The following is a 15,000-nucleotide window of genomic DNA, read 5'->3' on the forward strand; positions in this document are numbered from 1 at the left end:
TATATATAATGCAAACATATATATACATATGCATATATATATATATAGGACAAAGGAAAATCACATGGAGTCCTAGCGCTAACGTTGATATATTTACCTTTTCAAGGAGTACAGGAGAAGTGAGTACAAACAAGTAGATATACACAGTATAAATAAGGACAAGTAGGACCATTTTATCCCGTCGAAACGTTAAGAGAATAAAGTACTTCTGCTCATATCCGGAACTTTATCCCTATACCACTTCTTGCCCATAACATTTGGTCTTTTCTCTTTCATGCACATATATTATATATATATTATATTATTGTACAACTGATTTATGTGACTAAATAGTTACGGAGAAGTCCTCCAAAAAGACCCCATTGTCCTTAAACTAACGCAAACCATATTACCTACACTATCGATGTATAGATGTTATCCACCACGAAGTAGAGCAATCTCTCACTGCTTCATCTGACTATAAAGACTACCTGTTTTTTTTATATTCACATATGTACAAGCGCGGGCACGCTTGTAGAATCATGTACATATATACCGCATATATGCACAAGCAAATATGCTCATATACACAAATACACCACACAAACATATGCAAAACACACACACACACACACACACACACACACACACACACACACACAACACCCACACACACAAACACAAACACACACACAGTTACTCACACAACAACACACACACACACACCATATATATATTTATATAATATATATATTATATAATATTATATACATATATATATACATCTAATTATACATATATATATATATAAATATCGATTAATATGTATATATAAATATACAAGACACGCGTACACACGACAGAAAAATCCATACACACACGCACACATACGGATACACACACTCACACCACACACACACCCACGCACACACACACATACATACACACAGGCACTAACACACACACATACACACACGAACGCGCTCGCGCGCGCGCAAACACACAAGCGCGCACACATGAACACACACGTACGCGCGCGCAAACCACACAAACGCGCACGCATGAACACCACACACACACACACACACACACACACACACACACACACACACACAAGCACACACATAACATGCGCAAACGCGCATTCACGACACAAACACACACAGACACACTCACACACTCACCACACACACACACACACACACACACACACACACACACACAGCACAACCACACACACACATCACGCCACACACACAGAAACACACACACACACACAACACACACACACACACACACACACACACACACACACACACACACACACACACACACACATTCACACACAAACAACACACACACACACAACACACATACACAACATACACACAACACACACACACACATCACACACACACACACACACACACACCGGCACCCCTCCTCGCACATCACATTCATAGAGTGCATTCTAGGTGGTAACAGATAATTTCATTCAGGTAACAGAAACTGATGCCGCAATAATGACGAATCCTAATATACTCCCTAGAGCAATTAGTCTCAATGTTGTAAGGGACCCCCCCCCCCCAACTTCCCCTGGGAGCAGTGACTGAGTAAAAGGGAGAGATGGAAGTGGGAGAGGACATCAAATTCGATTTTCCCCCCCATTTTTCCCATCTTTTTTTCCCCTCTTTATTCAAGACCTATCTCTAATACATTATGAAACGCGTATATACACAACTTAGAAAGACTAAGATTAACTTAGAATTATACACAAAAACATTATATCCCTACACCAAGCATATACATATAAATTTGAACTTCAAAGACAAAGTTAAAGAAGAGAAATTAAATTACCTTTTCATATCATCAATGATATCATAATATTTTAATCGCGACCCGTTAATTTTCATAACTAGAGCACAAACACTTGCTTATGGTGTTCGAATATATTTTATTAAATGACAAGGATTGTAAAAATACGGGTGTGCGTTCATTTGTAAGTGTTTGATAAGGGGAACGGGCGTTATGCCTTGGAGCCAAGACAGGAGAAGAACTAGATGAGCAGCCTCCGCCAGGAGACGCATAACTGTGACCCAACTCATCACCTTTGCCCTATTATGTGTTTGGACTGTTGGGGCAGTGAGGAGTCCACTGCTGGGAGTCATGAGAAGAGTGCAGGATTGCGAACCCCCAGCTAAGAAAATGCGAGGCCAGCATGTTTCTTAAAGCCTCTTAGACACGAGGCTAGTTTAGAAGCTACTACTTATAGCGACTCGTAAACTACCCCTCACAAAGAAAATCCAAAGGAATACAAAGGCGGAGCATGGCCGAAAGGAGACCTTTTGGTCCCATAAACTAGGTCGGATGTGGAAAAAATAAATAATGATAAATAAAATAGAATAAATAAATATAAATTCATAATAATATGATTAATAATAAGTAAAATAACTGCCCATGGGTCTAGTTAAATAATAAGTCCATCAGGTATATAATAAATAAATAATGAATTGACAGACAACTATTAATAAAATTAAAATCAAATGCAAATAATAATTTAACAGAAACAGAAAGTTAGCCAACTTTGCCTCCAAACTGTCCTTGTGTCAACACTTACTTGCCATTAGGTTAAGTTAACTTGAAGGTATCTAGCACTAGGCTTTAAGGACCATATTCTAGCTCACCTAGGACGATGTTACTGAGACATAAGGATTCCCTTTTCTTGCTATTATGGGCCTAATGACCCATCATCAGTAATAAATTCACTTACAAACCTAATTTTAGAACTTTTATGTCAGTCACCACGACACAACAACTATAAATCTTACAGACATGGAGGAATTTTTTATAATATTAAATTACTGATTAAATTGGGAAACATTGGGTAAGAGTGGAGTGCCGTGTCCCCAACCTGGCTACTTCATCCCTTAAAAGAAAGAAGAGGCCTTTGGTATATAAATAGATATTTTTTTTATTTGCCATTATATCATTATCACTGTAATGTTAATTATATAAGATGGAAAGTGTGAAAATCAAAAAACATATTAAGACCTCTGCTGGCACTATGGCAAATCTTTATTTAGAGAAACAGGAATAGATCTTATTCTGCTGAAAGAGTAGTAGACGATCTACTTTATTTAATAGGAGTAAGTAAATATAGCTATTTTATTTTAGGTAACTAGAAAATGATCTATTTAGTTACAGGGACTATTTTCGGAAGGCATGTACATTATTAATGAAGCTATTAACTAAAGAACTTTTCGATTACTCTTAGTTGTCGACAAAAAAAAAAATTAGTTAAAGAAATATACCACTTTTGGGATTCACAAGATTTTTGTCCGAATTGTATTTTTCTCATATTTATTTTTTTATCTTTATTATTCATTTACCTTTTTTGTGGAAAATTAAATTTCTTATTTTCATTATGCATTTTTGTAGCTATTTATATAATATATATATATTATAAACATATATATATAAATATATATATATATAGATATATATATATTTATGTGTGTGTGGTGTGTGGTGTGTGTGTGTGTGTGGTGTGTGTCCGTGTGTGGTCCGCATTGTGTCGGCATGTGTGCGTGTGTGTACCTTGTGTGTGTTCTGTGTGTGTGTGTGTGTGTGTTGTGTGTTTGTGTGTTTGTGTGTGTGTGTGTGTGCCCCGCCGCGCGATATGTGTGTGTATGGTGAAGTGGCAAACGACAACGTTTAAGTGTTAGATTATGGAGATTTTATTTCATTGACTAAGGCGTTTCCCAATTCTTGGGCCTTGCTCCCTTACAGAATATACTTTATACATACATACATGTTTATATATATATATATATATATATATTAATATAATATATATATATATATATAGTATATATATATATATATATATACTATATATATATATACTGTTACTTTATAAAACTATATATATATATATATGTGCGTGTGTTGTGTGTGTGTGGTTTGCTGTGTGTGTGTGTGTGTGTGTGCTGTGTGTGTGTGTGTACGAGAGAGAAATTGGACAGACATTGAACAGATATTTAGTTTCATTTCTTTCTTATTTTCCCCTACATTCGGCAAATCTCATCTACTCACTTCTGCCTCACCAGACAGATGGCCATTTGTCTACTCGTGTTTATAAAAATTTTGTCACAATGTTCATGACCCAACGAGTTAACCTGTATGGAGCAACCCGCGCCGGAAAAGTTCTCGCCAAAATCAAGAAACGCATTGGAAGTGATCCTTTCCGTATTCTGCTGCTGTGCCACCGCCAACTTGCCGAGAACAACAAAGAGTGGCGCAGCAAACAGAAGCCCAAGGCCTTCAAGAGGCAAAAAAAGGCCAACAAGACCCCTCCTGGTAACGCCCATCAAGAAGGAACTGACGCGATTAAGCTGAAGCCTCGTACATGCTCTGAAGCCCCTGTCCCATCTCTCCAAAGTAACACTAAGGAGAAACAGGCGATACACAGGGCCAAGAACACTCTTTTCAGAGACACCTTAGAAGGAGGCTCTCATAGAAATGTTTTAACGACGCCCAATGTACACTCCCAGAGGAAACCCAGCACCCCTTCTTCAAGAGTGGAAAACAAGGGGGTTCTCTCTTCGTCACCTGTAATGAGTCTCCCGTGCATTCTTCCGGTCTAAGCCACTCATAGAGTATCAAACCGGAGACTCAAGTGTTTACACCGAAGACACTGACTTCAACGAAGAAATTAACAAAGTAGTTTTCTGCCCTCGGAAGCGGTGGATTTTATTTTTTTTTCGATCAAAACCGTCCTCGTACTCCAACATAGCCACGGAATCGTCCAGTGTGGCCAAGCTCACCAACCGAAGGGAAAACGGTAGCTCGGTCATCATCCAGCGGGAGATCAGATGCTTTGGTGCGCGCTGGGTCACCCTAAACAGTCGTTGCCGACTGATAGATGTGGCTACACACGGGACATTTGAAAATATATCATCAACTAGCAGTAAACTGTCCTGGGGGAAACTCTTGCCCACACGTACTCGAAAGGCACTCGAAATTGCCCTATCTGGGATTGGCGGCAACCGTGTGGGCCATTCATAACTGCCACCAGTATGTACGAATGTCCGTGGCATTTGCCCATCGCCAACCAAACATCGCCCATCCTAGGACATCTCAAACCATGAGAACGTAGTTCTCGATAAGAAAGAAGGAGGTCTTGGGAAGCCTTCATCGACTTTGGGCTCTGTGCAACGATGGGGATGACGTATACGAACGTGGAAGCTCAAGTGAAAAGTTCGGGGCACCCCCTGGTAACATGGCTCCTGAAGTAATAGATAAGGACCAGCACCCTTACTCCGCCGGAAAAGCCGATGTGTGGTCTCTTGGATGCGTCTTCTACGAGTTCTGCACTGGGCAGGTTCCCTTCTTCGACTCAAAGGCAGAAGCTCTCAGGTCCAAACTCCTGATGGAATACTACGGCCAATGCTGCAAGAACGGCAGGCCAGACCTCAGGAACTTCTTGCAGAATACCTTTAGCCCTCTTCAAGAACGTATCTTCAAGGGCATTCTCAAGACCATGCTGGATCCTGATCCTTCCTGCAGAGCCACAATTTGGGATGTCAGCCAGGTATCTTTCCCAAAACAGTGAAAGAAAAAAATATAGAAAATAAATATAAGATGAATAAGAGGAGATATATTTTTTTTAAATTATCCCCAAAAAACATAGTCTAAATTAATAAAATATATGATTACAAAGAGCCCAAATTAAAATATGGTGATGAAAAAAAAAAAAAAATAGGAACAAATGCAGAAATAGAAAAAATCCAGGAAAGAGAAACAGTAAAAAGATGAGGCGAACAAATGATTGAGAAAATGATAAAGCAACAAACTATTAACTTTGAGGGAAAAATAATGTAGAGACAAGTAGAACAAATGGAGAGCCCTTTAAATCCCTAACAAACCTTATCTTAAAAAACAGATTAAGGTTGTGTCATCTAAAAAACCCAGGACCTTCCCTCAAGCTGAATAATAAAACCATAGTGAATTTCAATCGAACAAATACAAAACACCTATTTTTATTATATATATATCTATATCTTATATATATATATATACATATATATATGTATCTGTATGTATATATATATATATATGTGCGTATATATATATATATATATAAATGTATATATATATGTATATATAATATATATATATCTCTGTATATATATATTTTATATATAGATTGTCAGTGTATTTGGGCAGGAGTTTTTCTCTAATGCATTTTTCATTAAAAGTGATGGGCTAGTTGTGCATTAATAATTTTCTTAATGGTATTTTCCATATACCTTATTAAGGATTTGTTTTCCTTAGGAAGAAATTTATGACTTGGCCGTATGTAGTCATATTAGCTAGATTGCGATTTCGGGTTCAAGACCCTTCTTCAGTAGCTATAGGGATAAGAATTAATCCGAAGATTCTAGTAAAGATCTAAGTTTTATACTAGAGTTCCTATACTTGCTAATCACTGGGGGAGGTCACCTGGTATTACGGGCAGGACGAAATGTCACGTGCGCTAGGGAGCCTCCGGGTTTGTGTTGTGGCGGAATGTGGCGTTTTGTCTCGTAGTTGGACGAGTGGCGTTTTGTCTCGTATTGGCGTTTGTGGTGTTATGTCTCATGTTTTTATTTGTAACGGTTTGTCTCATGCTTGGAAGGGCTCTGAGGTCTTCTGCTTGTACATTTAGGTTTGGGCTCAACTCTTTAATGTACAACGCTTCTAAAATTGGGAGGCGTCTATCGTCAGTACATAAATCCAAAATCTCGGTGTTTTTCTCTAGTGTCTCTCTTACTAGTGTTATGCGTGGCTTCTCTTAAATGATTTTTAGGGGCTCCAGATGTCAGGTGGTAAGAGGCGACGGGATAACCTCATTGTCGTCATGCCAATATAGGGGATGGGAGGCTTCACAGTTCCCTCGTGTACATGTGAACCTATAGATGGCATGTGATTTCTGAAGTTCCTTTCTCTCTCTTGTAGGGGCTGTTTCTAATAAGAAGGTGGCTAGTTTTCTTAGTTTTATAATAAATCACTAGATTTAGTATTTTTTCTGGATTGACTGGTTTAATGTTTCTTTTTATAATTTGCTTCATAATGCGTTCATCTTCTTTAAAATGACGAAAAAGTGGATTTATAAATATATGTTGATTTTCTCATTATTTTGTTTATCATTGTTGTTATGCCAGCGTTCCTTATTTCTTTGTTTGAAAATGTATCTCTTTTTCATTGAAGCCGATATTGATCAGAACTTGAGTGGAACGTTCGATTTCATCATGCACTTGTGTCCATGTGCTGCAGTGAGTTAGTGCATAGGCACTGATGGTAGAGTCCTTATATCTTTGAGGGCACTCACTGGATCCATTAAGGCAGTGTCCAGGGTTAGTGGGTTTTGTGTACACTGTTGTATTAAAAGAATTTTCATTTTGTTTCACTAAGAGGTCGAGGAAGGGTAAAGCTCCGTCAATGCTATCTTCCATAGTGAAAGTGAGTTCAGATGTCTCTTGTAATAGGTGGCGGAGTTTTTCAGCTTCATTGCTGTTATTGGTTTTAATGAAGACATCATCAATGTATCTACAGTAAATATCTGGCTTTTCTGTTTTACTGAATACTTCTTCTTCTACGCAGCCCATGAAGAAGTTTGCCATTAATACTCCAAGGGGGGATCCCATTGGCAACTCCATCAATTTGGCAATATTTGTTTCCACGGGGGCAAGTGAACGGGACTTCTTTTGTATTACATATATATATTTACACACACACACACACACACACACACACACACACACACACACACACACACACACACACACACACACACACACAACACAAACGGATACATGCACACACTGCACACTCGAGCAGTGATGGAGGAAGGACGAACCAAAACACGCTCCGAACCGCTACTAGCTATTTGACGACGGACAATTTTGGACCGTATTATCAAGAACAACATGGTTTGTGCATACGGGGAGGGAGTGTCGAAACTAAGGTAACTGAAATGTAGTCTTTGTATCTTAGTCCAGTTACTGTAAAAGAAGAACCAGTGACAATAATGGATGAATTAAAGGATGAATTCAGTGATAAAGAAACTGCAAAAGGAAAGCGACGACTGGAAGTAAGTACACGAAATTGAAAGGGAATCTATCACCTAACACAGTGGGTCAAGGTCTATATAACTGCTGGATGAAGGAATAGAACGGAAAAACAAGGAGGGGGAGTACTATTTCCTCACCAAGAAAGACTTAAATGTAAAAAGATTACAGAAGGAAGAAATAATGTAGAGTTAATCATGATAAAGATAAAAACAATCAAATGAGAAGTAAAAAAATTTATAGTAATGTATGTGCTCCCTAAAATACAGGCCTGGACAAATCATGATCATTCCAAATTGTTAGAAGATACGAAACATGAACTAACTGATATACTGAAAGAGGAAATACAGTAGTTATGGGTGATTTTTAATTCCAAAGAATATATTGGGAAGAATTGACAGTGAGGGGTGGAGAGAACATATGGGGCAGCATGCTACTCGATATGACCATTGAATACACATTGACCCAATGGGTAAAGGAAAATATCAGATACAGAAATAATGAGGAACCTTCGAGACTGGATTTAGTATTCACATCGGAACCCGTAATTGTAGACAAAATAGAATACAAAACATCATTAGGAAAGAGTGACCATGTACTAACAGAATTCGAATTAAAAAAGCAAATGGACCTAAGAAGAAATGAGAAACATAGAATAGGAAGACCAATATATAGAAAAACGAATTTTGAGAAACTTAGAAAAAAAAATCGATATGCAAACTGGGAAAAATTCCTTAGTGAGGAAACAAGGATGGAAGAGAAATGGAATATACTAAAGGAAATTTATAATGAGGGTGTGATCAAATATGTTCTACAACAAAAACAAGAAAGAATATACATAAAAAAACTGGTACAACAAAAAATGTAGTGAAGCCTAGGATAAAAGAGACAAAACCTGGAAAAAATGGAAAAAAGACAAAATAAGAGCAAATAGCAAACATACATCAAACTAAGAAACGATTATGTAAAAATACACAGGGAGGAAAAGAGAAATTATGAAAAGGAAATTATAGAAAAATGTAAGGATCAGCCGAAGCTATTTTACAGATATGTGAATGGTAAACTGAAAAACAAACAAGAAATAGAAAAACTACGCCAAGGAAGTCATGAATACATAAAAGAACAAGAAATGGCAGAAATTATGAGTAACCACTTCAAATCGGTTTTCACAATTGAGAACTCACCTAACTGTGAAGGAATAGAAAAACAGAATTCCCCCCAAATGAAGGAAATAACCGTAACAAAAAAGGAAATCCGTGACCAAATAAAAAACCTAGATGTTAGAAAATCGCATGGTCCGGATGGAGTTGCAAATTGGATACTGAAGGAATGCGTGGAGGATCTAACATATAAAATACACACTATTATAAGGTACTCGCTCAAAGAAGGAAAAGTGCCACAAGACTGGAAAAATGCAAACAATTTCCAAATATATAAAGGAGGAGTTTGAATCATTTTATTACGCTCAAAGAGCGGCAAGCCTAGTACATAGGTAATTAGCTATTTACATGAGGTTCGTGATATAAAGGAGGAAGTAAGGAAGATCCAACTAACTACAGACCGCTCTCCCTAATAATCGCAGTAGCTAAAATATGTGAAAAAGTGATTAAAAGTAGATGGGTTAAACATTTGGAAGAAAAATCTATAAACTCAAACCAATTTGGATTTAGACAACAAATCTAATCTGCTTCTATTCGAAAATAATAGATGTGATAGATGAGAGACATGGATGGGCAGACTGTGCCTATCTAGATCTACAAAAGGCATTTGACAAAGTACCGCACAAAAAAAATAATTTGAAAATTAGAATCAATAGGTGGCATTGCAGATAATTTATTAAAATGGATGGAAGACTTCCTGACTGGGAGAAAAATGAGGGTAGTAATTAGAGACAAATACTCGAAATGGGAAGAAATGATAAGTGGTGTTCCACAAGGATCAGTACTGGCTACAATCATGTTTGCCATATACGTAAACGACATGGACGAAGGAGTTGAATGTTATATGAATTTCTTCGCAGATGATGCAAAAATATGAAAGAAAGTATCAACAAATGAGGACTGTGACTCATTACAGTCAGACCTGGACACAATCTGGAAATGGACTCAAAAGTGGGAGGTGAACTTTAATATAGAAAAGTGTAGCATAATGGACTTTGGTAAAAGAAAAAACAGAATTTCAAAAAATTACAAAATTGGTGAAAATGAAATAAAAAAAAGTGCACTCGGAAAGGGACCTTGGAGTGATAATTATATAATCAGCAATGACATGACACCAGACATATAAACAAAATAGTAGGTGAAACATACAACCTACTAACGTCAATGAAAGTGGCATTTGAATACTTGGATGAAGAAATGATGAAAAAATATTAGTCACAATGATTAGACCAAAACTGGAATATGCAGCGACACTGGACACCCAGTACCAAAAAGAATATAAGGTAACTAGAAAGAATACAGAGAGCAACAACAAAGTTGGCACCAGCTCGTTCCAAATTAACATACGAACAAAGATTATCGAAGCTAGAACAACCAGCACTAGAGCAAAGAACAGAATGAGGTGATTTATATAGAATCATGAAAGGAATGGAAATCCTTGACAGAAAAGATTGACTAAAAATGATCATGGAAAAACAAGAGGTCATGAAAAGAAACTCAAAAAGGACAACTATAGAAGAGATAGAAAAATAACAGCTTCCCACAGAGAATGCTGGATATATGGAATAACTTAGATGAAAAAACAGTGTGTGCAAATACTATTCACGATTTTATGAATAAACTTAATGCTGAAAGATACGACGGCGGCTCACCACGAGCATAGCTCCCCTCCCGTATAATACAACTAGGTAAATACACGCACACACAAGTACGCACACACACACAAATACACACACACACACACACACACACACACACTTACACACACACACACACACACACACACACACACACACACACACACACACACACACACACACACACACACACACACACACACACACACACACACACACACACACACACACGCATACACACACATACACACATACATACATACATACACACACACGCGCGCGCGCGCGCGCATACATGTTATAGAATACATTCTAAGTCGTAACATTTTATTTCATTCAGGAACAAAACTGATGCGGCATTAAAGACGAATCCTAATATACTTCCTAGAGTAATTAGTCTCAATGTGGGAGGGACTCCCTTTCCCCTGGGAGTAGTGACTGAGGAAAAAAGGATAGGGAGAGATGGGGGTGTGAGAGGACATCAAATTCGATTTTCTTCCCATTTTTTCCTTCTTTTTTTCCCTCTTTTTTCAAGACCTATCTCTAATACATATGTAACAGGTATATACATAACTTACAAAGACTAAGACTAACTCTGAATTATGCACAAGAATTTTTATCACTACACCACGCATATCCATATACATCTGAACTTCAAAGACAAAGTTAAAGAAGAAAAATTAGATTACCTTTTCATATCTCTAATAAAATTATATGGTTTTATCAAAGTTAATTTTGATACTACAGCACATACACTCGCTTATAGTATTAGATTATATGTTTTTAATGACAAGGTAAGTAATACGGGTGTGTGTTCGTATGTATGTGTATATGGGGAACGGGCATTATGCCTTGGAGCCAAGACAGGAGAAGAACTAGGTGAGCAGTCTACGCCAGGAGGCGCATAGCTGTGACCGAACTCATCACCTTTGCCCTATTATGCGTTTGGAATGTTGGGGCAGGGAGGAGCCACTGGTGGGAGTCAGAGAAGAGTGCAGGATTCGAACCCACAGATAAGAAAATGCGAGGCCAGCATGTTTCTTAAGCCTCTTTGACACGAGGCTAGTTTAGAAGCTACTACTTATAGCGACTAGTAAACTACCCCTCTGCAAAGGATTACAAAGGATTACAAAGGCGGAGCATGCCGACAGGAGACTTTTTGCTCAATAACTAGGTCGGATGTGGAAAAAATATAATGATAAATAAAATAAATAAATAAGTAAATAAATAAATAAATATCAATCATAATTATATAAATAATAATAAGTAAAATAAATGCATGGGTATAGTTAAATAATAAGTCAACAGGTAAATAATAAATAATAATGAATTGACAGACATTAAAAGAAAATCAAGCAAATAATAATAAATAGAAACAGAAAGTTAGTAAACTTGCCTCCAAACTGTCCTTGTGTCAACACTTACTTGCCCTTAGGTAAGTTAACTTGCAGCTAACTAGCACTAGCGGCTACTAAACTAGCCATGTGTGAAAAAGGCTTTGAATGACCGTATTCTAGCTTACCTAGGACTATGTTAGTTAGACATAATGATTCCATTTCATGATATTATGGGCTTATGACCATCATCAGTACTTAATCCACTTACTAACCTAATTGAGACGTTTTATGTCAGTCAGCACGACACAACGCCTATAAAACTTATTGACATGGAGAAATCTTTTTAATATTAAATTAATTATCATATTGGGAAACATTGGGTGAGAGTGAGTGCGTGTCCCGACTGGCTACTTCCCTTATAAGGATGAAGAGGCCTTTGGTATATAAATAGATATTTATTTTTGCTATACATTATATCATTATCTGTAATGTTAATTATATAAGATGAAAGGTTTGAAATCAAAAACACATTAAAGACTGCTGGTACTTGGTAAATCTTATTTAGACAAACAGGAAAAGATCTTATTTAGCTGAAAGAGTTGTAGACGATCTACTTTATTTAATAGGAGTAAGTAAATTTTCTATTTTGTTTTAGGTAACAGAAAATGTTTTATTTAGTTACAGGGAATATTTTCACTTGCCTGGACATTATTTATGAACTATTACTAAGGAATTTTCGATAATCTATTGGACAAATTATGTGAACAAATATACACTTTTGTGTCTCACAGATTTTTGTTTAATTGTATTTTTTCTTTTATTTTTTATCTATTTATTAATTTTTTGTGGAAAATTAAATTTCTATTTTCATATGTATTTAGTAGCTTAAATATATATATATGCATGTATATGTGAGTGTATATGTGTGTGCGTGCGCGTGTGTGTGCGTGCGCGTGTGTGCGCCCGCCCGTGTGTGTGTATGTACGCGCGCGTGCGCGTGTGTAGGTGAAGTGGCAAATGAAAGGTTAAGGTTAGAGTATGGAGTTTCATTCATTACCAGGCGTTCCGACTTCTTGGGCCTCCTTCAGAATATACATACATACATACATACATTCATACATACATATATACATATATATATATATATATATATATATATATATAGTGTGTGTGTGTGTGTGTGTGTGTGTGTGTGTGTGTGTGTGTGTGTGTGTGTGTGTGTGTGTGTGTGTGTGTGTGTGTGCACGAGAGAGAATAGACGACATTGACGAAATTTAGCTTCCTTTCTCTCTTTTGCCCTCATTCGGCAAATCTCTCCTATCCACTTCTGCTCACCAGACAGATGGCCTTTGTCACTCGTGTTTATAAATTTTGTCACAATGTTCATGACCCAACAAGTTCACCGTATGGAGCACCGCGCCGGAAAAGTTCTCGCCAGAATCACGGAACGCATTGGAAGGATCTTTTCCGTCTTCTGCTGCTGTGCCACCGCCACTGCCGAGAACAACGAAGATGGCTCAGGAAACAGAAGCCCAAGGCCTTCCAGAGGCGAAAAGCCACAAGACCCTCCTGGTAACGCCCATCAAGAGGAATTGACGCGAGAAGCTGAAGCCTCTACATGCTCTGAAGCCCCTGTCTCTCTCCAAAGTATCACAAAGGAGAACAGCGATACACAGGGCCAAGACTCGTTTCAGAGACTCTTAGAGGAGGCTCTCAAGAAACGTTTTACAACACCCAATGACATTCCATAGGAACCCAGCACCCCTTCTTCAAGAGTGAAAACAAGGGGTTCTCTCCTCGCCACCTGTAATGAGTCTTTCGTGCACTATTCGTCTAAGCACTCAGGAGGAACAGACGGAGACTCAAGTGACACCAAACACACCGACTTCACGAAAAACTACAAAGTAGTTTCTGACCTCGGAAGCGGTGGATTTTCGTCAACCGTCCTCGTCTCCAACATAGCCACGGGGATCGTCAGTGTGGCCAAGCTCCCAACCGAAGGGAAACGGATCTCGGACATCATCCAGCGGGAGATCGATGCTTTGGGCTCGCTGGGTCACCCAAACATCGTCCGACTGATAGATGTGGCCACAAACGGACATTTGAAAATTATAATCACAGAGTACTGCTCTGGGGGAACTCTTGCCCACCTACTCGAAAGGCACTCGAAATTGCCCTTCTGGGATTGGGGCAAACGTGTGGCATCATACTGCCGCCAGATGTTGGATGCCATGGCATTTGCCCATGCCAGCAACATCGCCCATTTAGATATCAAACCAGAGAACTACGTTCTCGATAAGAAACGAGTGGTCTTGAAGCTCATCGACTTCGGACTCTGTGCAAGAGGGGATGACGTATATGAACGTGGTCTCAAGGAAGTTCGAGGCACCCCCTGGTACATGGCTCCTGAAGTCATAGATAAGGACCAGCACCCTTACTCCCCCGGAAAAGCCGATGCATGGTCTCTTGGATGCGTCTTCTACGAGTTCTGCACCGGAAAGATTCCCTTCTTCGACTCAAAGGCAGAAGCTCTCAGGCCTACACTCCTGATGGAATACTACGGCCAATGCTGCAAGAACGGCAGGCCAGACCTCAGGAACTTCTTGCAGAATACCTTTAGTCCTTTTCAAGAATATATCTTCAAGGGCATTCTCAAGAAGATGCTGGATCCTGACCCTTCCAGCAGAGCCACAATTTGGGATATCAGCCAGGTATCTTTCCCAAAACAGTGACAGAAAAAAATAATAGCAAATGAATATATGATGAATAAGAGTGA

The sequence above is a fragment of the Oratosquilla oratoria genome, chromosome 15 (genome assembly GCF_046742065.1).
Source record: "Oratosquilla oratoria isolate Oo_2021 chromosome 15, ASM4674206v1, whole genome shotgun sequence".
Lineage (NCBI taxonomy): Eukaryota > Metazoa > Arthropoda > Malacostraca > Stomatopoda > Squillidae > Oratosquilla > Oratosquilla oratoria.